At 30.0% G+C, this 25,690-nt stretch overlaps 1 protein-coding gene across 9 annotated transcripts in view; it reads left to right on the forward strand.

Annotated features, from left to right (window-relative positions):
* rols (zinc-RING finger and ankyrin repeat domain-containing protein rolling pebbles) overlaps positions 1-25,690 on the forward strand; it is a 394,615-nt gene that overhangs the window by 152,731 nt on the left and 216,194 nt on the right. For 3 of the 9 annotated variants that reach the window (XM_076395772.1, XM_076395813.1, XM_076395774.1), the window contains exon 1: positions 11,799-12,145. The exons of 2 other annotated variants lie outside the window; for them this stretch is intronic. The gene's annotated coding sequence lies outside the window, so the exon portion shown is untranslated. Of the gene's footprint in view, positions 1-11,672; positions 12,146-25,690 lie in introns of those variants that run through there. 4 more of the 9 variants (XM_076395760.1, XM_076395784.1, XM_076395791.1 and 1 more) reach the window with 4 other exon arrangements.

Here is a 25,690-nt window from a genome sequence, read left to right on the forward strand (position 1 = left end):
TATTATATTATAAAATAGCAGGAAAAGCCACTAGATTATTATAGCTTAATGTCTCTAGAGTATTTTTTATTTTCTAAATGAAGTTGAAGTACAATGGCTTCTGATTTATTGCTTCGTTTTATTAATGAGATTTTCTGACAAATCTTGTAACAATCTATGCCAATATGAAAGAGAAAACAACATATACAACATAGTCCTATAAGAATCAATAAATTATTAGTAATCATATTGCTTTAAATAACCTGTCCAGCATGTTAACTATCTGTTATTTTGAATATTTACGGCTGCTTATCGCCAATTAAACCTCATAACATTTCGCGTCAGCATTTATATAAATAACCTTTACCATGACCTCTTGCATTTTTCTCGACTCAGCGTAATTTATTACTCGTATCGAAGAGTTTCATCGCCGTTCAATCAATCTCTGCCAAATTATTTAAATTGATTAGTTATTAATAAAGCCCGAAGTAAATGAAATTATTTACGCAATACGCTGGTCGTAAACAAACGAATATCGAACCGGCCGAACAATGAATGTGTATTAATTGAATATTCGTATAATTTTCATCCGAGCTACCGTTCGCCTGCCTTGTTTGACTGAAAATGGTAATACAATCATTCTGAAATATATAATTAAGTGATACTATATTTTAAAAAGTTAAACATTGTAAGAAAGCATCGAAATTTTTGGGAAATATTAGCGATATATCGATATTTTTGGACGGTATGTTTTTGACCGATATATCTTTGGAGTATGTATATTGGACTATTTGTATTTTCCACATTTTTATATTACTTCAATAAATAACGGTCACATAATGTAAAGACCACTGTTTCATTTCGTTTTACCTCCATTCACCGAGCCATATCAGTTTACCTTAAAATATGGAACAAAGGATATATTTTTATGTTAAACAATATGGAAATAGAATTTATTTGAAGATTATAGTAAAGGTAAAAATGAAATATGGTCATGTTTGTATACTTTTTCTATCTATTTGTTATTATACTTATTAATTCATTCTGATTTTACAGATATTTAAAAAGATGAAAACATCTAAATGTTTAAATGAAGTATTATGAAATTTCAGCGTAGTGTAAACATAAGGTGTACTTAATAGAAAGTGGTTCGAATAAATTGATAACACAGGATTTGAAGCTTTGTGATTTATTATTTCTTTCGGTTTATATAAGTCTTTTGTGGTGGTGTCCCCTGTAGGCCTAATACACATTTCCTAAGTATTCATTAATATTCCTGACTGATATTTACTTCCAAAAGTAAGAAAAACAATGAAGTAATATATTGTACTTTTGGTAAAACATATTAACTTCTTATGTTTGGGTATTGGAAAGTATTGCTGTGTTTCCATCTTTCGTTTTCCTTTTAAATCACTTTTTTGTTGATATTTCTAAAGCATAACCTCTAGGTTCTTAACTATTTCGATTTTTGATTGTTGATCGATTGATGTCAAAGCGTTTATTATACTGACTATTCTGTTGTCTAAGTAATTTTCTGTGTGGCGACCGCCACGACCCTTTAGGCCACCACCAATTCACCATCAACAACTACAAAGGTTGGCAACGCCGGTGGATTGGTGCCATGCAGTTCTGGAGTATAAAAGGCCATCACGACGACGTCTCGCTCTCTTTTCTTATCACCGTCCCCCTGTAACAGTACCACTTCCACAGCGCTACCGTACTTCCTTCACCTTAACCTAATATCCTGTCAATCCTCCCATCGACCACATGTATCAATCGCAAGTTAAAATAAACAACTTTGATTCAACCAGTGTTTTTAGTTCCCGTGCAAATTCCTTCCAAAAATAGTAGTGAGTGTTCTGATAGATAACCGCAGCGGCAGCCACACGTTTCGACCGACCGACCGACCCGACGAACATCCCTACATCTGTATTCAGTTCTTCCGCTTTTCCCTGTATATATTTTTCTTGCAAAATTCTTCTAGCTTCTTCTTTGTCCTGCGATTTAATCACTGACTGCTCTCCTAGAGCACTTGCTACTTTATCTGCAAAAGAATTAATTCTCATTTTCTAAGTTTCTAAGATTTCTAAGTTAGTCATTGGCCAGCCCACGTTAGGACAGTAGGTCCGGTCCATATAAACCCTCGTTTATAAAAAAGAGACTAAAATATATCAAAAAAATATTACTTTTAATACACTTTTTAAGATTTAGTGCATTTTGGCTCTTAATTTTAAAGGTTTATTAAAACATCGCTAATTTTTAATTTACTTTTAGAGAATATCCAATTTTCTTTGAGTCGATTTATCAATTTTTTATTTTTCACAAAAATATCGATATATCTTTTATAAAGTATCGATATTATTCCTGGTTGCTACAAACAAAAATTCGATATTTTTTTTCTCCAATATATCGATATATTCCTCGGCAGCCAACATCCTTTCAAAAATCAATAAATTCATCAAATGTTTTGCCCAATTAGGATTGTTATTCAAAATAAATGAGAAGATGTAATAAAAAGAAGTAAAGGCTACGACGCGTCTAGACCAGTAGTAATGTAAATAGCAGTTGTTCTCACTAATTATGCAATATTTACTTGGAATTAAATTTATGGTTATAAAATATTGGTACGGTATATTATTCTAAATATGTTTTTATAAAAAAGATGAGTATTGCATCAAGGTGTTAATTCCTAGAGGTTTTTTTTATACATATTGAAGATTTTTTTGATATAATAGTTTAAAGTTTAGCTTGCTACTACTTTTTTATTATCTGACAAACCGGTGGAACAAGTCGGATCTTACAGACCTATTTCTCTGTTACCTGCGACATCAAATTTATTTAACAATCTCCCGTTAAAAATTATTGAACTATCTATAAAAATACCAGATTTCCAGTTTAGATTTCGAAATCACCACACATCAATAGACTAAAAAATGTTCCTGGATCACAAGCTTTTGATAGGGTATGGTACTTGAGACTAATCTACAAGATAAGTATGAAAACACATTCTCATCATTTAAACGCACTTCGGCTCATTTAAACGCACTTCGGCTAGAGTTCCCCAGAATAGTGTCTTGGAACGACTCCTTTATGTGCTCTACACTTCTGATACCCCAACAATAAAAGAAATAGTACTTGGAACATTTGCAGACAACACGGTTATTATGGCAAATGATAAAGGCATAAATAGCCATTAAGATCTACCAATAGAGTACCAGAAGACCAGAAGAAACAACTTGATAGCTTCAAATCTGTCTACGTTAATGTAACGAAATACGTTAGCATCCATCACGATGTTAGGTTAAATTGAACATGTTTCGTTAGACAAAAAGCAAATCAGCAAAAGGCATAATATTAGACAGTATAGAAGAACTGTCAAACCTTAGTAGTACTGCCATGCACATTTTTTACCTAAACTGGTGTATTTCATACTGTCAAATATTACTAACTTTACTGTTGTGATATAACAATCTCTAAGATATAAGTTATTCACTACACGTTCCATCTAAAAGACAGGCTAAACTTCCTCAACTGCACACTGATTGTCATATCTGAAAATAAAACAATGTCTAAATCTAGAGTCATACAAAAGAATTGGCAAATTTTTCGACCTTAATTTCAATTTTGAAACTAATTGGTTGGTAACAAGAATCATCATTTAGCATTTATTATAGTATAATTTTTATTTATAATTTAATGCTTATTTATTTAATATTTCTATTCTGCTATAAAGCTGCTTTAACGATTATTTCTAGTATATTATCATGCTGTAGTTTTACTCAATTACTCAGGTCCTCTGGTATACATCTGATTCACTCAAATTAATCATAAATATAAATTATTCTGCTCCAAAATAATGCCAACAAAACGTCTCCAAAGTATACTTAACTCTTGACTATATATAGTTATTACAAAATGTAAGAATAGTTTTTCCGGCCTTTCAGCTTCTTAGTTTTTAAGGATCATCCATTATCTCTGGATTCAATATTTAGGATAAATGATGTGGCTCGGTGAATGGAGGTAAAACGAAATGAAACAGTAGTGTTTACATTATGTGACCGCTATTTATTGGCTATATAAAAAAATGTGAAAAATACAATTAGATAAAACGGATGGCAGCAGTGTTACCTGGAGACGAGGCTTGGGCAGTCGATGGTGGCACGTCTAAACCAAACGATGGTTGAGCATTGAATGAATCGAAATTCCCTTCAATGACATCCCAGATAAACGTCTCGGGGTTGCCGCCAGCTATTTGTTATCGGGTTCTAGTTGGTGCGGCTGGCACCCCGCCCGTGTTCAACATCTGGGATAATCTTTCTAGGTATTTTGTAGACCGTTATTCCACGATGTAAAATTCGACATGCCTCAAGGTCGCTAGAAATATTCTTTTTAGTAGTAATTGTTGGTTTTAATAATCATCTGTTAAACAGCTTATAAAATATGATCTCCTTTCATCAAAATTCACTTGTAGTCAACTGTGTGTTTTTTCCATTTATTATATCTCGGTTTATAAAATGAATTTTCTTTTTGATCACCAATGGCAGTTTTATTTAAGAATTACTCATTTTTGTCTTTGAAGAACGATTTAAAAAGAAATTGACTATTTAATTTATAATCAAGTACCTAAATCCATTGAATCTTCTTGGTATTGAAATTCAATTGATCTGTTCTAAGCAATTTGAAATAATTAATTTACAACAACACCACTAGCGATTTAAATTATTTATACCAATACAATTGTTTTAAATCACAACATCCAAAGAACTTAACAATGAAGAATGTTACACACATTTAATTAATATGCGTATAATTTTCATATGACCTACCGGTCGCCTACTTTGACTTATTTATCTCAAAATGGTACAAAGTTATTCGGGTAATATATAGCTAAGTGATAATATATTTGAAAAGGTTAAACATTGACATGTCACAAATTGTTTTACCAAATTTGGCTTGTTATTTATAACAAATGTAAAGACACGGGTTACGCTGTCTAGACAAGTAGTAATTTTAGTAGTAGCTGTTTAAACAAATTGTGCAATATTTATTCTGAACGACATTTACAATCGTGAAATGTTTAGCATCTATTAAGTTTTCTTTTTATGTGACACATAAATACACACACTTTTTTATAGAGACAAGGTAAAGGCGTGAAGACTTGAACCTTGTTTAACTATTATTACAGTCTTCCGATGTGTCATGGAAACTGGAACTATATTTCGATAATCAGGATAATTAAGTATCACTTTTCAAAGCTTCTATGATATATCTTCAATCTTCTTCGTTTTCTTATTAAATCATTTACAGATCATTTACTCATATATTTCTATGTGTATTATTTACAAATTATATTGTTACTATTATATTTTATAACATTATTATCATCATCATCGTCATCAATCCATAGAAAGCACTGAAGGAGAATGTTTACTTGTCAACCAATATGCTGTAATTGTTGCTGCAGGACTGCACGTATATTTCACTATAACTCACTACAGCTGTGCTGTGGATCGGCCGCAATTGTTCTGTTAAAATTAGTCTCTTATTTTTCAGATCGCTGGCTAATCGATCTTGATCCATGTCTTTTTTGGTTCTGTTCACTGTGTCTTCCACGCAAAAGGTCGATTTCGTCACAGGAGTCTGTGTGGAATTCGTTCACCTTTCATTAGATAGACATAACAGAATAATTGTAATCTGCGTCCTTGAATTTATTCTTCAAATGTGCACTGATTGTCGCACCCTTAATTTGAATACCTTGAAAAACCTCATTTGAAACATCTCCAGATTAAAGATGTTAAAGTGGAACCAAACATATGTATAAGATACTCAAAAAATAAATTGCCATTAAATATAAATATAAATTAAAATATAAAAAATGTTTAATAACACATTTGAGCTAATGAATTCTGAAGTTAATGAATATTTCCTCCAGTGTTTTTTCATAATTTATGAGGAAAGCTTCCACTCTAAGAATCTACACTCTTTGTAGATGCCATTGTGGAATTGAAGAATAATTTAATTGTTATTGATGATTATTATTAGCTAAAATTTTATTAAAAATATTTTCTATCGGATTTAAATCAGAAGCCGACTTCCTGTTGTAAAAATACAGTCCTCAGTTAATGTATTCACTCTTATTATTTATTAGTAGTATTTATGCATTCATTACAACATACCAACACTGATATCAGTAGTATCAGAAAAAATAAGATATCAAATCAAATGTCTTTTAACAAAAGAAAATACGTGTTCCAACAAACTATTTGTTTTTGTACATAACTCTGCGAATATATATGTATCTGCAATGCAATATGCCTTTTAGACAAAACTGACACATTTTCCTGGTAGAATATGCTATTCTTTGTGCTCATTTTCTAACTATTGTATTCTGCTATTCACAGTTGGGTTAAATCTGTTCTCCCCTGTTGATGATAATGATCTAGTAACCTATATTGTTAGGAGAATTGTTAGGAGAATTATCTTCCAGATCGATCAAAAACTGTTACTCATCTATATGTTTCCAACTCCTAGCTTCAAAGAGTCAGAAAAATCTCTCTTTTTCACAATCTCCAAGAAATTAAAACAATATTTGATTTTTTCTCTGATATTTTTCATTTCAGTCAATTATTTACCACGAAACACTATCAGGAATTCGGAAAATAATGGTAAATAATAAATAAAAATAAAATACAAAGTAACTATGCTTTGTAGATTATTCAGACAACAAGAAATGAGACAATAAAATTGCTCATTGCTCGTTCAACACTTATCAAGCTGCAGCTGAATTTACAAATATTCAATGTTCAATTTGGTGTGTTTAAAACAAGAGACAGATAATGTATACGTTATACAACTACATTTTCTGCGAAATAATGCCACGCTATTTTATTTGAAAATGTCACTCAAACAATGACGGATTTCACATGAATCGTCCAGTTAACTGATTATCTGGTTAACTGCGCCCAATTATAAGTTCCTCTGAATGTCCCTACTTCTAAAGTACTAGGGAGTTAGATTATTTCTTTATTGTTCCTTTTGGCGCCCCCCTACAGCTGGTTACCATATGGTTCACAGGGACTTGAGTATTTATTTGTACAGATCTAATTTATAGTATTTTTACAGGGTGGAAACGAGGAATGAAAACGTATTTAACGATAGCAGAAATTAGAACAATATCCAAAAGGGCAAGGAACAGTAAAAATAATATAGTACACAAAAACAATGAGCGCCTTTGAAATAATATTCAATTATTCATAATAATTTATTGAGCGATTATACCACTTTGACATTCCGTAAATGAAAATATTTGGGAAATAGAATATTAAGGTTTTAAAGAAAATGTCTTTAGGCATACAAATATATTTCTTTCCTCCTATTATCTACACAATCAGTATTTCGACCCATAACCAGTCAGTAATTAATACTGCAGAAAATGTACCTAGGCCCTCAAGATCTTAAATTTTTTTCCAATTAGAGCAATTTTTTTTGCAAACCCTTTTCCTATGTATAAAAGTGTATGTATCGATGAGCTATAAAAGGCTTCTTATATGTATTGCTTTCCAAAATATTATTATTGCATAATTTAGGTATCATTTAAGTCAATAAAAAAAATAGGAAAAAATAGGACGTACTATAACCCCTTCAAATATCACTTCAAATTTCAGTAAAACAATGTTAATAACCGAAATAAATAATAATAATATATGGAATAATTTATTTTTAAAAATACAGATACGCAATGCATTATATTTAGTACATACGTCAACTGGGTTTTTTTCATGAGTTTCTATTTAGCTTGGCTTCTGAATAACAGATCTTGGTCAGCATCAATTACCGAAAAATAAAGTAAATATAAAGCATACTTTTTAACAGTCAAAGTGAGTTGCTCAGGTTTATTCTTCATATATATTTTCCGTCTAATCTTGGCCAGCTTAAACATTTTGTTAATTTAAAATTTAATATTTCTTTTGAAGGCACTGTTAATAAACATAACATCATAATTATTAATAACAAGGCAAATTAAATCAAATCAATGATACTTCAGATAATAGTTTGATAATACAAGGTACTACAAAAATGTAGATACGAGAAAGATTTATTTTTATTCATAAATCATTTGAATGTAATCGATTTTTTGATCTATTTTTGTCACAATGATTTGTTGAACAATAAGTTTAGTTCAGCCTTTATCAATCAAAGTCACTTACCAATATTAATATTCATCAAAGTAGTTGTTTTATTTTTAAAGATGCAAAATATTGTTTAGAAAGATACAATATTCATTGAATTAAATTCTTCCATAAATATGAGTTTCAATATATCTAGAGATGGAGACATCCTTTTTTTAGATCAGATTGGAAACTTCGATCAACTGTGCCCCATTTATTAACGGAAGTTTTTATCACAAATACATTAGATAACACCCTTTAAAGAAGTCGCCAATATTCAAAAAGCCCCTGGTTCCAAAAGGGGTACAAATTTCAAATTACTTTCGATGGCATTATGCTTCGAACTACGATCAGGTAATCTAGAAGAAGAGCTTCCGCATCTTTGGATATTCCAAGCACTCTTAATTCATAAACACATTGTCGCCCAAAGCTTCACTATTTCCAATTTACAGCACTTCGCACAATGACTAAAATTTTGAGAACGTTGTCTTCGCTTTTGAACGTTGAAGTTATTGATAGAATTCATTGATTTAATTAATAGATTCTATATCTTCTTGAATAGTTACTGGATTTAGGTTAATTCAGGATCTTTACTTATTTCGAAAGTAGAATTATATAAAAATTGTCACTACATAGTGTACAGTCCTTTTACTATGGTTGAATATTCTGCCAGACAAAATTGTTATGGTGTTATTGTTGAAAATGAAGAAGGCCAGATAATATCACTCGCATATGATTGCCGTCGATTGTAACTGTTGAATTTGCAAACGTATTCAAGACTGATTTTTCAAATATTTCAGAAAACAACTATACAAAATGAAAAATGACTTTTACTCTATCCTACCAGAAATTTTCTATTCGGATCATTTTCACTGATGCTTATTTTATTCTCACAAAAGTATCCCAAAAATAGATCAACTCGTGGAGAGTTTCAATGAATATGTCGGTTTTCGGAGTGGGTTTCTAATGGTACCAGAAATAATAGTAATTAGAAAAATTTAGAAAAACATAATCAGATTCAAACTACAAAATAAATATCTCGCTTTTATTCCATTCATTCCATGAATATTATCGGTGTTTCAATCTAGTTTTGCCACCGTGATTTGTCCAACATAAATTTTACTTCAATCTTCAATCAATCAAAGTCAATAATCAACATAAATATTCATCACTGTTTTTTATTATAAAATAATAACGTTTAAAGATGCAAATACGTAACATTTTTTACTCTCGTTCATTCATTCTATTTCTGTAGTAACAAATAAATCGGAAGACAAAATAAATCTTTTTATCACGAGAATTATGAATATTCAAGGCTGCCGCTTGACGGTGATTTAATGGCGTATAGATATCTAACACTTCTAAACAGGACATTCCTATAGTGCTATTTAATCATTTGACTAATAACAAGGCATATCTTCAGGCAGATGTTATCAGACAAGAGAAGCCAAGTTTGTTTATCTAATGAATAAATATGCATGTCTAAAATAGTAATGCTCCAAGAATGCCCCTGAGAAACTAAGGTGCTTCGCTGTAATTAATAATATTTAAATTATTTGATTTTAATGAACCTATAACGTGGCGTGCCCTCCATCAACTAAAGAACCGTCCATTCTCTATGCAAACAATTTAGTTCTGATTGGGTGTCTATAATGGACGCACATTTACAACCGCTTTTACAACCTAAATGAGATGATGTATTAATTAACTATTTTTTTATGTTTTTGTTATAACCATCGACTGTTTTGAATAATTTATTTCTCAATAAATTGCCATTTTCATCTAACTGTTTATCACCTGCCTGTCTCAACATCTGCAAAATCCGTACATATTATTTACATGCTATTTACTTCATTAATTTTGTTTTGTTATGTTTAGAGTCAATCAAATTTTTTGTTTCATTTTGCATTTATAGTGGTTAATTACTACTTCTGTTATTTATTTTTTAAAATTTATTACCTCTATTATTAAATATTTTAAACAAATATAGTTAGATATAAATATTATAAAACATGTTTATTAATACTGTTTTTTTTAATTTAGTTTCTATTGTTATATTTATGAGAACTACTGCTTTCTTTAAATGAAGTAAAGAATATATAAATGAAAGAATTGTTTATTACTAATGGCTAGGTTTTTCAAAGATTTTTTTTAGAGATATTTTGATTAACACTCATATTAAATCGTACTGGTGACTTAACTAATGCAAAGTAACTTTTTTATAAACTGCAATTATATTTCATAAGATATATAAAAAGTATTTCTTCTGTGATATTTCTTAATATTTCTAAAAGTATTGCTTTAGTGTCAATCATGATTATTTATTATCACAGTATTAAGCATAGTTGATAATTCTAGCTTATTCAAACCAAATATTCATAAGTAGTTACAATATTTAACAATTTCGCAATATACTATTAGAAGGAGCAATGATAAACACTACTGCAGAACTTGGCTTAAAAATAAGAATAAAATTTGATCATTATTCATAAAGTTAATAACAATCTAGTGCCATGTGTAAGAGAAACAGAAAAAAATTATACATAATTAAAAAAAAGATTAATAAAAAAGATTAATATATATATATATATATATATATATATATATATATATAAATATATATATATATATATATATATATATATATATATATATAATATATAGATACATATATATGGTCATGTATATTAAGAAATAATAAAATACTGGCCTATGAAGTTTTCATTCTTTTTTCATTCGTTTTAAAAATAACAAAACTAGTGTCACTCTTAGCACAATAACTCATATACTTATGAGTAGAATATAATGAAATCTTCTTAACAGCTTTCTTTTGAAAGTTAGTGCTAACTGAAGAAGCAATGACTGCAAAAAACTAGCGCCATTTATATATTAGGCCTGGGACTTTTCAGTCCATGTGTTACCTAGGTTTAAGTTATGGTAAAGACAAATGGTAGATCAGTCGGTAACGACTAGTGACAATAAATAATAATAAAAAATAAATTTGTTAATTGTTTCAGTATCCAGCTTATTTGCTGAATTTACATTTCTCTGACATGATATTCTTCTTGAGTATACAGACACCTTAGAGAAGAACACGGTGAAGAAGACTCAAGGGGACTCAAGTGAAGAAGTGATAGCTGTCCTAGACGGTATTTGGCAAGCAATGACATAGAAATTTCATTCCTGTGAATTTTTAGTACAAGTTATCAAAGAAAAGCTTAAGATGTTTGAGTAGAGCAAAATGTTAAATAAAATAAATACAACAAAAACATGGATTTTATCAAAACACTGGTAGAGAATACAATTTGTAAAAAATTTGTTTATCTTATCCACTGTTTTTTGTTGTTCGTCCATATTCAGAAACAATTTAAAGCTGAATTTAGCCGATCTTTTTATTTTGTTAACTGAACATTGACCCGCAACTTAAACCGTACAACAACATCCGAATTTGGAGCTAAAACGAGATTCTTATTTTCGTGCAAGCGCCATACAGACACACACACACATAGGTACGTAAATACGCACGATACGAGAGAGACCCGACCGAGAGCAAAAAAAGCGCACCGAGACCCGCTCCAAACGGACCGAACCACATCTCGACCATCTTATCTTGGCCGCGACAAAACGAACCACCGAACCCAACGGATCGCCGACTCTCAGACGGTCGCCCCAGCCGAAAGCTAAAACCGGCTGACTAGGCAGTCTGCTTCGAGATGTCGACGATGAACGTTTGACGCGCTTTCCGATCCGACCAGTTTTACTCATCGATGATTAAACGAGACGAACGATCTCGACTCAAGTATTTTCGTTCTATTTCCGAGTTTCCTCCTGTTTAGAAAAGTGCGTCTGAGAATTTCCAATCACTTTCCGGTTGTGTCCTGTTGTCTCAGTGTTCGCGCGCTAGATTAACGTTTCGTTTTGCCTGTGGTGTGTTGATTTGTATAGATTTTTTTTGGATATTAAAGACTCTTCCAGAGAATCAGTTCAAATAAAGTGAAGTAAGTTTTTCTTGGTTGTTTTCGTCGGTGAATTAACTGGCGCCAGATTGTATTATCGACGGAAAATGGTATTGGATAAGGTGGTTTTAAGTGGAATTGTCGTTGCTGATAACCGTAATTTATTGGAGAATAATCTACTTTTATAAATAAATATTGCAATTTTTTTCCTGTTAATCATCTGATATAAAAGTCGCTAAGATAAACGATTCAAACATATCTGATTATGTTCTCCGAATTGTTTCTCATTCATACATTCAATGAATGACAGGGATATTAAATAATTTACCTAAGACAACTGTAATGAGACTAATTACAAAACTCTCTATACTAGTTTAAAAATATGTTGTGAACGATGAATCTAAATTCTTAATTTTTTCAAGAATCTATTAATAACCTAAAAAAGAAACTCAATCATTATTTTGATAAGTTTTCGCAATACGCTAACTTTATAAGCAAGTGAATGTTATCAGTATGTCTGAATACTCAAGGCACATTATTATATCACCACCCATTACTCGTCTTATTATAGTTTTACATTGTTTTAAGATACAACATGCAACTAAAGTCCCGCTACCAATTTGATTGCCTATAATTTTGCTCAAAGAAAAGATAAGTAAGTTTGGTTTTCATAAAAAGTTTATTTGGTTTTGGCTGCACATATTGTTAAGTAATGTTGTGTCGATACTTAACTGAAAACATATTTATAAATACGTATTATTAAATTTTTATATTGTTTCTTTATTTATAAATCAAAAAACTCAATTATTGAATAATTCTGCACTTACGTTAGTTGTATAAATCCTGTAGTATCCGCCCTTCGGTAAATAAAACGCCATCGCTAAGTTTTGTTAACATTTTTCGAATTCTAAATAATAAAAGAAAATAGATTGGTTTTTAAAAGCCTATGGTATCGCCAGCTTAAGAACGGTGTCTTTGAAGTCGAGTCGAAGCTTTAGTCCTTCTTATTTTAATTTGTTTTAATGAACTATCAACACTTAATATCATATAAAGATGCCAGAAATTCAGCGGATTCGTCAATAGTTTCAAAAGATGAAGCATTCTTGTATTTGGTAACTAATCAATAATAAAATTAAGAAATAAATTATCAGGTTATTAATTTAGCAGTTAGAAATTAGATTAATAAGTGGTAATAAGTATGTTTACTTCACTATGTCACTTACTTTAAAATATCCATTGTATATATTAATAAGAAATATCAACAATGATCGTCATCATCATCTAAAGTTGTTTATTATTATATAAGACTCTATATCAAGATTTTTCTTCTTGCAGATCGGTCTTTCAGTAATAAATTTGTAATTAAGTTCATGCAATTATTTATTACTTATGTTAATAATTTTCAGGAAAGCTTACTTCTATTACAGTTATGTTCACTGATATAAATTATGCCCGTTTTAATGACTTAATTGAATTAAAGCCGTCATATAACACTAAATCGCACAATGTTCAAATTAACACGGAAATTGTTGCTTAACTAGGCAAAAGGACTCCAGTTGAATTAGTTTTCTGGAACAGCTTGATTACTTGAAGTTGCTTTGTTACAGAAAATGTTATATATAATGACAATCGCAGAAATTACCAGTATATTATGTAGTTTCTGAGTTATTGCTGATTCTTAAATGATAATAATTGATTTTTTAAAATTTTGGGTTGGTAGAATCCTAGACACACAGGGGGCTCTCGATAATATAAATATTTAATAATGAAAACAATTCTTAAGTCACAAAGCGAAAATCCTACCAAATTAAGTGTTCGAATATACAAATTTTACAGAGAACTTACAAACCTATTGGAGCCTCGGGAAACAAAGAAACTCTAAAATATGCAAAGATACCTAATATGGAATTTTTCATTTATTTTAAAAGTAATTTTAAAATTATGATAAAAAATAATGTTTAAAACAACAGAAAACACAGATCTCAATCATTAGCGAGATACTTCTAGAAATGGCTAAATTATTAAATAAAAACCTTAAAGTAATTGAAAGTCTCGTAGCTAGTGATGGCTGACTAGAATTATTTAAAATATTTTCAACGAAAACATTGAACCGACTTCAAAAAATAAATAAGAAACTCACTAAGAATTAAAAATTGTCAAACTTTAATTTTTTTAGATTTTTAACAAAAAAATATTTTAAATAAAATATGTACATAAAAATTGTTATAATAACTAAATAAAAATAAACAAAAACCTTATTTAACCTATCTACTACACGTATTTTATATACTATATACACGCAATTTAGCTTAATACTTACCTAAACCCATTTATCTATTATTACAATATTATTTTAACCACTACCAACTAACTACATTGAAGTCGGTGCCGGGCAGATGTCGAAGCAGTTCTCTACAATATTTCTATGAAGTCTTATATGCTATAGTTAGTGCTTAAAAATCAAGCTGAATCGCTTTTCCACTAAATGACTTTCGATTTTCCGTCATATCAGCCCAGCAATAACATTATACAAAATCGGTCCACAATTGATGGAGAAATCGGCGAACATACTTTAAAAAAATTGAATCTTTTTATATATACTTTTTGGAAGTCGGTTAAAAATAAAATGTGAAATTCGGTTGCTGTCTATCCTCCATAACAGCAACTGAGGACTTGGATATGGTCTGGAATACTCTTAATTAAGATACTATTAAAATATATTGGAACCAGAGATATACCATTGATGAAAATGACAATGTTCCCTTAAGTAGTGTAATTGAGATGCTAGGAATGCGGATATCTTGTCAGTCCATCTATGGATGTTATTTAACATATTGAAAAAAGTGACGAAAATACACAGACGAGTTGTAATAATGAATAAGATATGGACACTGAGGACACTCTGAAATAAGAAATGTATTGTCTGATGCGCAAGCTAAACAGGTTTATACTCTGGGTAGCATCATACCCAAATATTTTATTACTTCTTGGCAAATTACGAGTACTGACATTGGCAGACTAAAATTTCAGTTTATTGTTCTTCTAACTAAAAGAATTATCGCTGTTATAATATGTGTTTTTTTTTGTTATAGATAGATGTGTAAGTGTTAATAATTTCTTTTAATAAAACTTTTATTATTTCAATAATGTGAATTACACTTAGTTCACATTAACAAGGGTTTGCTGTACTTATAAGACTATTATTATATAAGAGAACCATATACTATATTACTCATCAATTGGTACGTTGTATTTATTTAACACTTATCTTCAATTGTCTACTATATCAGCGCTGATGCAACACGTTTATCAATATAAATTAATTATCTCGTATTTATTAAGTTAAATATTTGGAGTCAGACAACAAAACATTGAGTTATATTTAAGAAACCAAAACTTTTCTTATTTATAGTGTCACTTTTTTTCGTGATTAAGTGTAGGTAATATAAAGAGATAAAACATTTATCAACAACAGCACAGGACCGATATCAAACCCAATTTGTCGATGTTCAAAAAGAGAGAAAAAAAACACGAGGCACCCTTTTCTTATTTATCAAATTTTATTTTCGAAAATATAAACGACCATAAACATCTTCGGTCCTGACTATATTTAACTTTGATAAAAAAATTCAAAGCACTTGCATTGATTAATTGGTACTTAAAAATATATCTTCCTGGATCTTTCAGCGGCATTTTAGATATTTTATCGTCTAGCCTTTGATGTCGACTTATTCGAAACCATTAAATGAAATTTAGTTCCTTATATAATTAAAATCGACGCTAATTAATATAGAATTTCGATTGATTGTTTTAATTATACCGATTGTAATTATTAGTAATAATTAAGATCAATGACTAGTTATTTTGTGACTGTCGATAAAAACTTCTTGTTAATAACGATAATTAAATAATTGATTATTAGAATAATTGATTTGTATTTGTTCTTAAAAGATGTTCATTAATCAATAATAGGTTTGATTTATTCTTATTAGTGATCAATTAACGGTTTTTATGTTAACTATGATTGAAACTAAAAAATGAGGCTTTACTCTCTAGTTTCGTTTTAATATCGTAACTTTTACTCAACAAACTTAAAGGAGTATTCTAGTTTAGATGCGTAAATTTTAGGGATTTTTCATGTGAAATTAGCAACAAACACTATTTTAATACCCCCTTATTACTTAATGTTTAAAAATACATTAAGTAAAGAAGTGAAAAAAATAAAAATCCAAAAAGCAACAGGTTGATGAATTCAAGACAATTCTCAAATAAATGGCGCGCCCTAGTTGATTCCACAATGTTCCTAGTCGCTTGAAAGAAAATTCTTGATCTAGAGAAGTGCTGTTATCGTACAAAAGTACAAATATAATGTTTTCGCTGAATTTACAATTTTTTTTTAAATAATAAAAATCGAAATTTTGTCATGTTTTTACTTTGATATGAAGAATGTATAGAGAAGAGGAGCCAAATTCCAAGTAAATTGGTTCAGCAGAACTTATAAGATATCATGTTAACCATCTCGAAAAAAGTTTTAGATGCCAAATCACTAAAACAATATATATCTTCGAAAATAATTGAGTTTTGATAATATGAAACAGAATCAATTTTTTCACATTACTTGTCTAGAATACCTCTAAGGACCTTCAGCCACTTAGGCATTCCCATTGTTAAAAACCTAAACTCATTAAAATATTATAGAAATTTATTTGATTCTAACCACCAGAAAATCTTAATCAAAATGACGATCTTATATCCCAGTTCGTTTATTTTCAACACACGCAATTTAACAAGACTATTGACTCGATTGATTTAAATGTAAAAACAAATTTAAATTAATCAATGTTTGATGTTTAATAATATTTCTTGTTAAAGAATGACCCTATAACAACATATCACAAGCTTAACGATTATATATAATTAGATCATGTTTGAAAACTGTGCAATCAATTTAGTTTATGTTAAACGCAGTATTTGTGAAGGTCAATGTTGATTTAACTTAAAACTTTGAAATACTCAAAAGAAACATTTTATATTTTCGTCAATTTATATTCGTGTGTTGTCAGTTCTAATTGCAATAGTAAAAAAAAAGTTTGCAATTTTTAATTATTCCCGGAACTAATAATTAATCTAATAACATCTCACAAATTAGGCAATATGTGGAAGTCTCAACATCGACGAATTTATATTTTTATTTATCGCTTGTAACCTTGAGAGTTTCTTATAATACACAATATTTTTGTTATCTCGCTGTAGCAATATTATTTTTATTTTCACACTTTTCGTCAATAGTGGTAATGTATTTTTAAGATTTGTAATAAAAATAAATTTATGAAATTAACATTATTATCATTTCTAAACTTAGTGGTGAACATGATGCTGATTAACTTTAAAAGTATGTCGTTTATTTTATTACAGTAATTATGTAGCACAGATCCTAAGCCTTCTTAAGTTCTTATCGTTCGTTTGTATCTTAAATTTATATAAAACATATTTTGTATATCTAAAGACATCTATATTATAGTCTTTAAATTTATGGATCTGTTTATTTTCTGCTTCTTATTTTCTGGTCACTCTTTCTCCTATCATCCAGTTTTCATGATCCTTGCAATATCTGTCTGTTGCGTATCTTTTTAATGTTGCTAAATCGCTTTCCCATATTTTTTTGTCTATAACAACTTCTGTTCTCAACTTCGAACTTCCAAATGAAATATTGATGGTGGTTTTCTCCGATTTTTTTCCGAAAACACAATTTTTCTCTAACCGAAAACATGTTACAATCACATTCCCTATGTGTTTTATATTTTCAAGTATGTATGATAGATCTAGTTCGTTCATCTAATGTAATGATCTAATTTTTTTACAGCACATACAATATATTTTGCAACCTACTTGATAGAAAATAAGATTCAAAGGACTCTAAAGTATTTGTATTATCATTTTTGATGGTTTTAAGTAACAAAATAAGTAGATATAATGATGTAAATTATCAAAGCTTTAAATGAACTTATTTAAAACTAACCTAAAACACCTATATTGGATTGTTTAGTTATCAAATATTTTCAAACTAACGTCTGGAATATTAAAATTTGATGTTCACCTAATTTGCTCTTGATATTAATACCTCTGGTTCATGCAAATTAAAAAAAAAATAAAGTCATATCCTGTCTCAAATAGTTCATTCCTTCATACAAAAAAGAAAAAAACTATATTTTCAGAGGAAAATAATGTTATTATGCAGAAGCAAATCCAAGAATGTTTAAACAGAGTTATATTGATAGATGTCCAAGGTTATGTTAAACGACGAAAGGAAATGTTCAAACCTTTACTTATTAGTTTCACTGATCTTCATTGGTGTATTTATCGCTCCAAAAATTAACATCCTATTAAAATTCAACACCTTCATCATTTCGATATTGATTGATCGCCTATAACTCAAGGCCAGATTATATAATCGACGTTGATATTTACATTTTCAATTATCAAACAGAGTAGCTCATTTTGTTCTGCTAATAATCAACCGACCAGTTCATCAGCACTGATTAACGATTTGCATTGTTTATAACTGTTAATTACATCTCGGTAATTAATCGTCGAGGACCGAACGCGCGGAAAAAACACGTTGATGTTTTTATACCATCGCCAGTTAAACGATTTCGAATTACCCTGACTGTAGATGGTCAGAATTCGATCGATACACTTCATCATTTGTCAAACCGAGTGGAGCTCTTCCGTTCTGGGTACAACGGCAGTAAAAAAACGTTTGCAAATCAATTTTGATTGATGGTTCGAGCTTACGCGGTGAACCTGACGGCGAGATGAGTCAACGAGCGTAATTGTCATCGCGAGTCCGTATAATTGAAACGTTACGTCAATGGTTGTTAATTGATATTTAGCAAGAACAACAGTCAGCTGTTATTTAATAACTTATTTTGATTGAATCACTGCCTTCGATGAGTTTTGAAAAATTGCACCTATACGACCGAAAAAAAATCTTCAGACTCTCATCTACTAACCAATTAACTTCAATTGTTTTTATTTATTGGCTACAATAGAATGACGTCGGTGATGGTTCCAATTGTCCCAATAAGCGACGGTTGGTCGTGTCGTGCTTCGTGATCTTTTAAATAAATGTTGTTTTTTTTCGTTTCTTGTTTTTAATTTTAAGAATAATCGATCGAATCCATATCCCACAATAAATGGTACTGGAGCAGGAACCATATTTCGAAATCAGCTTCTCGCTTTTCGTTTCAGATTTGACGATTTCACGTTTTCGTTATAGTTGAGCGCGAGAAATTAGGAAAAAAAGAAACTATTTCGAAATCGATTTTAAGTAAATATTTTTTGTGAGTATTCCTCAATATTACTTTTAAAATTAATCGTTATTTGATGATACAGTTTAACAGATATCAATATAAGTTCTTGTTCAATATAATTCTGAATGATTTATAAATAGTGTGGTTTTGTAAACTAATGTTCAACAGTTGCTATGTCCTTAGCTTTCGACAAGGTTTAGCAAGAAAGTTTCTGTTAGAGAGAATAGATAGGAAACAAGCAAATAACTGTAACAGGTAAGTAACCAGATTAATAAATGTTCCTATACAGGGAGAATAAAACACAATTAGATCTAAATCAGTTAATGAGTGCATATTTAGTTCACTTACCATCAAAATCCACATGTACTAATAACCATGAGCAATACTATCATTCTTGAATCTCTAGCCATTGAGTGAGCATTTTAAAAAAAGAAAGAAAATAGCTCGAATACTAAAAATTATATTACTTATTTAAGTTAAGTTTTAAAGTTTTAAAACCTATATAAAGATTAAAACCAGTTATCGAGATGTTCTGCGAGAAGTAGTATAAAAAGAAAACAATTCAAAGAAGACGAACAATCCTATGAATTAACACCAATCCTCAAATTGGCATACCTACCGATTGGAAACCTTAACTGATTAATGGAGACTGATAAACTGGAGAATTATTAGTTTCCATGTATTTTCTCACGTTGGAATTTGTTATTTTGTGAAATTATTATCTTTTTAACCGGCTTCGAAAATGGAGGAGGTTCTATGTTCGGCTGTATATTTTTTTAAATGTATGCCGATTTCTCCGTTAATTGTGGTTTTCACATTTTCTTTCCAATATTCAAAATTCTTTTTTTACTCGTAAGAGTGCACTTCCGAAGTCGTTCCGTGACCAAACCAAGTCACGATCTGATGAGATGAAGGGGGAAACGAGGAAAACTCTCAAATTTCAAAGGCACGTAAATGTTGTCACATATTTTGAACCTTTCAAAAATTTGGAACATTTGTCAAATCACCTAGGTTAGGTAGCGGATGCCGGGGCCTGAAGCGTTTATTTTCAATCATTGGTCCTTTATTCCTATTTTCCCTCATACGCGCTGTCCCTTTACTTAGCCTACGCACTGTAATATTAAACAAAATAACTGCGTAATTTATTGAGAAAATATCTAACACTAAAAAGAGATAAATCACATATTTTTAACAAATAACTGAACCGCCTTCTATAAATAAATAAGAAATTCACCAAAAATTAAAAATAATCAAACTTATACACACAATTTGGCTTAATACCTATCTAAACCCATTTATCTATCTACAATATTATTTTAACTACTTCCAAGTGATCACTTTGAAGTCGGTACCGAGCTCAAACAATACAAAAATAACAATATAATTTGGCACACATACAAAAATTAAATTACCAACAAAACAAATCAAAATCAGTATAACTAAATAATTTAATTAAATATCAATAAATTAATACAGAAGCATCCTTTGCGGAAAAAAATTGCAATTACTGAAATAACGATGTTAATCTACAAATACAATTCTTTAATAACAATAGAGTAAGACGCAACTTCAGAAAACCAAATAATTTCATCTTGTACAGTGTAGTGAAATATGTTTAACAAAAAAAACCGTAAAATGTTAGATTCTTATAAAACATTAAAAAATGTGGAGAACTGGTACTTGATGAATAAAGTCAAGATAATGGTGGTCGAAAATTATGATACAAGTTCAACACAGTTGGTTTAAGAAGAGAATATATATTTGAACCCATTTGTAGCACTATAACTGATATTTTGAGGATAACAAGACACCACTACACTTATTTAATATGACCTGAAGATATTGTGATGCCATGACATTGATATTAATAACAGTTCCTTAACTTAATTCCTGTAGGGACTGAAGCCCATAGTTCAGTCAGAAACACATGAAATTTGGAATCTCTATTATCTGTTCTGTATATTGAAAAATATATTTTACAATATAAGTAACGTTAAAGATAACCATTATCACTCTGTCAAGATTTATTATCACATGTTAAGCCATTAACTTAAGGCCACACCTTCATCATTAAAAACCGCATAGTTGGAATTGATAATTAAACAGAACAAAATAAACAATGTTACGTCACGAACTTAACATTTATTATCTATAATATATTACCTTAGTAACTATGTAAATTTTGCAGTTCAAACTAAAAGTAATGTAGATGATATCATTGTTTTTAAACACATGTTGGGCCAAACCCATTTTTGTTTTTAAACGAATTATGAACTACTAATAATATTTACGTCCTCCATCTCTTCTGGTATGAAATTGTCTCGATTTAATTTTTACTGTTACTACCAAGACTAACTGATCAATACAATTTTACAATTTTACAATTTTTGCCAGATCATTCAGTCTTCTAACATTCTAGGTATTCATATCGAAACTGCATTTCTAGATTTTGGAAATTAAAACTCTCGACATCTGGCAAAACTTTACACAGAAAGCTTTTTTGAAAAACCGTAAATATAGCAACATTAAATTTGTACGACTTAAGATATAGAAATGGAAGTCTTGATTTCAAAATAGAGGAGTATTGATCAAAAAACCGACGTATTTTCTTAATACCACTTTATACTTTTATAGAATAGGAATATTAACGTATTTATGTTACATGAGACAATCACTAAAATCGCTTATCTATTTGATGAATCGTTTTCTCGATCTTAAACCGTCAGCCATTGTATATGTGATCAAAATTGATTATGCCGGTGCCCGATTTTTAGAGCAAAGATATATCTTAAATATCAGAATATTACTCCAACAAATTATTTAAGAAAACTAGATTAACACAACTCAGGGTTTGCTAATACATATATTATCAGTGTATTAGCTCAAAAGGCTCTATAGTCTTGAACTTGCGTCATTCCTTTGTTTTCATTAAATTCTGCAATTCTTTGAAGGCAGAACAGGGCAAAATATATTCTTAGCCTTAACTAAACTATTTTCAACTCTTGTATTTGTAAATATAAATTAAATAATAGTCAGGTTCTTCAGATAGTATAGAACCTCAGAATAGAATCCAACCTAGCCTACTAATTAGAAAGAGAAGGAATTTCCTCTCATGAACACTAGATTTCGAAGTATAATATCTGGCAGGCAACCTCTGTTGGGGAATGAATAAAATCTTCTAAAGAAAACAATCGTTTCATAGATCCTGTATTGTATGAACACATTTTTATGTTTGGATAGTGTTCAAGGATGGTAAGCTTTTTGCTTTTATCGTTTATGATGTTTTCCATACTCCATTTTTGATGTATGTGGCTGAGCACTGTCCCTATTCCCCCAAAAATAAAAATAAAATCACTAACAATCCCACGTTACTTTCAGTCACAATTGCATGTTTTTGCAATAAAGGCTTGAATTGTGCCTCTCATTTGTTGTGATACTTTCTGGTAACCAATTTATTTGGTAGTTAGGGTGACATAGTATCCAACCTTCTTTTAAAGCTCTATTTTAGTTATGATATAGTAACTGTAAAAAACCTCAAAACGCTAACCTGTAGCCGATATAATCTGATTCTTAGAGACATTAAAGTACGATTTATATTTGAGAAGTTGCAGTGTTGCCATTTTGCTTACGAAAACTATCGAGCTAATTCTAATATTCAATTCAAAGTAATACTGAGTATAAAATTAATAGTTTTACACCCAATAATTAATTATTCGTAACTTCTTAACAATGGTTTATGAAATGAGAGATTATGGTCCATGAAAAAAATATCATGTCTACTATTTCTAATATATTCATACCAGAATATCTGGATAATTTGGATATTTTGTTTAAAAAATCCCATATTTAAGTGACTATAAGCCCCTACATACTAGTAAGTTAACAATAAAATATTTTACACTGAGTTTAACTTTCCATTTTATATTAGAACCATAATGAGGCCACGTAATGAAAAATTTATATTTACATCATTACCGTTGTCATTACCACTCCTATATCATAAAATATCATGTTACGACTAATAACGAAACAAAATAAAAGACGTGTTTTAACAGAATAATGCGTGTAAGTAAATCATGGTAATTTAACGTGTAAATTTGGCTATTTCAAGCTGCTGTTAATTGAAATTATTTATTTATTGTCGCCGAAAGCTGTACGAACAGGATATTCGTTAGAAAAACACTTGAAGCGTCTTAATAATCGGTTAGCATAAATTTACATGCGTAATTCCGTACCCGCCCCGAACTGTTAACCATCATAAGAGCGTAAAAAGAACATAGAAAAATCTACATACCCTCCTTATTCGTTTAATTTTTTTTCTATGATTTAATCACGGTAACGAATTCATTTATATTATATAACTTCTTCCGGTGGACTTATCTTTAGTCGTACCGAAGAATAGGCCGTCTGATCTTTATCGAGACCGTGTCTGTTATTCGGCCACGTTACTACCCCCATAGGAAAAAACATGAACGTATTTTATGTAAATTCGTAGGAAAGGTGTTACATTAGCACATAATAAACGATGATTTCTGCCGTACGATTGTGGAACCGGTACGAGAGTTTTATTACCGCAAAGACACGATGTTCGTAATCATTTTATAGCCATTTTGTGTATTATGTTACATCTAATCATTATGTAGCTAATGTTTAATTAACAATGCGTAAAATATGGCATAACACACGAAATGGGAAATGGACGATAGAGAGTCGAATTTATCGATGCAATTATCTTAACCGTTAGGAACATGTGTCGAGTTCGTAATGAACGCGTGAAATAGAAACAGACTCGACTAGTTGAAATTATATACGAACCAAAACAACATACATTAATGTATACGCAACATAATATCATGAAGCTGTCACCGAAATCGATACTTATTTGAACAATGAACGATTAAATTGATCAGTGAACGATTATATTTTGTTTGACAAGAATATACAAGTTACTAATCGAATAATATATAAATAAATAAATCATCTTGCTCAATTTTGCAGCGGAATCAATCTCAAGGATAGAAAATTCAACGATTCTAATATATCTAGCCTCTTCTCAGTGTTATCCTTAGGCCCATCTTCAACTAAAAACACCTACACATGATTTCAACTTGATATATTTTGCTCAGAATATTTCGAATTTTTTGATACAGGTTATCAAATAAACAGAAAATACAGATAATTCATCTGGCCTGAACAAATAAACAGAGCTGAAACATTACACTGATACTAACAAAAAGTGTTTTAATACTATAAACAGCAGAATAGGCAGAATATCGGGAATGTAACGAATAACGTTTCTAGATTGTACTAATTACACTTGCTGTTGTTCAAAAACTTGGATAAGAACCAGTATATACTTGAAATGATATCACAACCGCTTTGTCTCTTAGTAATGACAGTGATTTTGTAATCTTTAACGTTCTATTCATAAATTAAAGGTATATATGCGTTTAATTTGTAAGTAAAGTATTTACTAATAAAATATCACTTCCAATAAAAGTTTTGTTACCGCTAGATGGTGCACCTAGTTAATTATCCTCCAAAACAGCAACTGAAGGACGACTATGGGTTAACTTTTGTCATATATATACCACCAAACTCTATTAGTCCAACCAGTGGACCAGGACTTATGTTAATAAGACTTACCAAACTATATTACCGAATGTTTCTACTTCCTCCTATCCCATTAAAGAATCTTGAAAACATATCTGAGGCTTTGGAATAGGACTAACTTTAGATAGGACGAAAAGAAAGGAAGCATCATAAATAGATAGTTCAGTTCGTAATAATTATGGATGTTAAAATATTTTTTTAATATATATATATATATATATATATATATATATATATATATATATATATATATATATATATATATATATATATATGTGGTAATGTATTGGTTTAAATTAGTTCATATTAACATCTGCATTTGCATCTGCTGTTTTTAAAATAGTATCACTGTCCAAATAACAATTTTTCTCCAAAAAAAATTTGATATAGATTTATACTTTTAAAACTCCTCCAGCTTGAACTTAAATTGATCATTTTAGCCGATATGTAAGCAACCCTTGCAAGAGAATTATGAACAAACGAAGGGAATAAAGCCGACAAGTCTTCGATATTCGGATTCCATAATGTTCGTGTCCATAATCTTCTTCGTTCTATATTATAATCTGTAGCATACTAAAATATATTAAATATGAAACCTTACATGATTTGTTAATCTTTTAAGATACCTGTCGTTCATATATATTGTGCTAAGTCTTACATA

The sequence above is a fragment of the Rhynchophorus ferrugineus genome, unplaced genomic scaffold (genome assembly GCF_030347505.1).
Source record: "Rhynchophorus ferrugineus isolate W39M unplaced genomic scaffold, kcgeb_rfMv2 rfM1, whole genome shotgun sequence".
In the NCBI taxonomy this organism is placed as follows: domain Eukaryota; kingdom Metazoa; phylum Arthropoda; class Insecta; order Coleoptera; family Curculionidae; genus Rhynchophorus; species Rhynchophorus ferrugineus.